Source organism: Elephantulus edwardii, unplaced genomic scaffold (assembly GCF_000299155.1).
Source record: "Elephantulus edwardii isolate Elephantulus edwardi_28Jun2011 unplaced genomic scaffold, EleEdw1.0 scaffold00145, whole genome shotgun sequence".
NCBI lineage: Eukaryota > Metazoa > Chordata > Mammalia > Macroscelidea > Macroscelididae > Elephantulus > Elephantulus edwardii.
In genome coordinates, this window is record NW_006399895.1 from 6,793,651 (window position 1) to 6,795,306 (window position 1,656).

General features: G+C 62.0%; 1 protein-coding gene across 5 annotated transcripts in view; it reads right to left on the reverse strand.

Annotated features, from left to right (window-relative positions):
- The window catches only part of TCF12 (transcription factor 12), a 452,598-nt gene extending 452,178 nt beyond the window's left edge, over positions 1-420 (reverse strand). For 3 of the 5 annotated variants that reach the window (XM_006894511.1, XM_006894510.1, XM_006894507.1), the window contains exon 1: positions 144-417. The gene's annotated coding sequence lies outside the window, so the exon portion shown is untranslated. Of the gene's footprint in view, positions 1-143 lie in introns of all 5 variants that reach the window. The other 2 variants (XM_006894508.1, XM_006894509.1) reach the window with 2 other exon arrangements.
- Between the last annotated feature and the right edge of the window lie 1,236 nt (positions 421-1,656).

Genomic DNA, 1,656 nt, shown 5'->3' on the forward strand with positions numbered 1-1,656 from the left:
CTCGCACCTCCGCCCCCACTCCGCTCCCCAACTTGCAGGGGACCCGGGGCTCGGCGCCGTACAAAGGCGCACGGGTCAAGGGGCGCCCCGACTCCCCCGGCCGCGCCACGCCGCCCCACTCCCGTTCGCCAGCCCGCAGTTACCTGCTGCCCCGTCTCCGCATCCAACCACCCCGATTAAAGTTCACTTTGGCCGGGAGAGCGGGCTCGGCTTCCCCGCACGCGGCCCGGCGCCTCGGCTCACTTTGCCCCGCGCGAGCTCTGGGATCCGGGCGGGGGAGGCGGCTCTCGGGCCTGGCCGCCCCTTCCTCCCGGGGCGGGCTGGCGGTCCCCCCTGATAGAACTTGTGGGTCTCCTCAGGCGGACATTTTTTTTTTTGCTGAGACGGCCTCAGCACCACGCTCGGATCAGCCCCGGATCCCTCCGCGCCGGGAAGAGCCTCGGCTTAACCCCTTGGTGGCCGCGCCGCTCCTGCCGCCTGCGCCGAGGAAGTGGGGCCCGCGAGGGGGCGGGGAGGAGCCGGCAGGCACGGGGAGGGGCCGCTGTGCGGCCGGTGGACAAAGCCGGCGGTGGGGCGAGGCGGGCCGGAGTCGGGGCTGGCCGGGGAAGGCGGGAGGCGCGCGCCGGCACCCTGCGTAGCTGCACCGGCCTGCCGCCCGGGACGCCCGCTCCCGGCTCTCGAAGAGCAGGGCTGCGGGCCCTGGAGCACCTCCTCCAGGCTCGTCCCGGAGCAACGGAGACGCAGCTGCGGGTGCATCTGGATCCGCTGCCCGGGCCGCTTAGCCTGCGGCCGCCACGCTGAACACCGCGATCCTGCGGAGCCCCAGGGATGCTGCGCTGCGCTTGGCGCGGAAGATGCGCCCTTGGGAAGGGAGGCCCGGGCGCTCGGTTTGCTCTTGAAGTAGTTGTGTTTGATCAAACTTGGTGGTGCCGGGCCGCATGCAGGAGAAAGGGCAAATCCTTTACTCAAAACAAAGCAGCGTGGGCTTGAGCTTGTGAAACACTCTACTCGTTCAGTTCCCCGTGTCTACAGTTTCACCTTCTCCCCACCTCCATCCCTAGTCGGGGCCATCAAGCTGGACTGCGGGAATGTTCTTGGAAGTGGATCGAGCATGTCCCTTCATTTCACTGAGACAGCCCAGGAAGGTTCGATCACATAAACACTATCTGGCATAAGTTCTCAACTTGGCCTCAAGAAGCCGTAAGAGGGAAGACAACCTAGTCTCGACTATCTTTCAGTTCGAGGATGGAAACCAGTGTTCTGACTTTTTGGGACCAGTTAATGCTGAAAAGGAAGACCCATGCCGAAGGAATGCAGCCACATATGCAAAGGGAAGAAACAACTGGAGTTCTCACTAGGAAACCGGAGGTAGAGTCAGCTACAAATATGGAATTACTTCCCTTCAACCTTAGCTGCCCGGCAGGAAAAGGCTATTGTAGGGTGGAGGGGTGGGGGTTTTCCATGACGTTGTCAATGACTAAACCTGGACCCTGTGTTAGCTTCCCCAGTAGCCTCTCCTTTATCTTGGTGAACACCTGTTCCTAGCTTCGGATTCCTGCCCTGGCTCTTTGCTGGCACATGTGGTTCACATCTAAGCAAATTAACATAATTCTAGCCTAAATAAATCAACTTAATCCCGTTCCCAGCCATATTTAT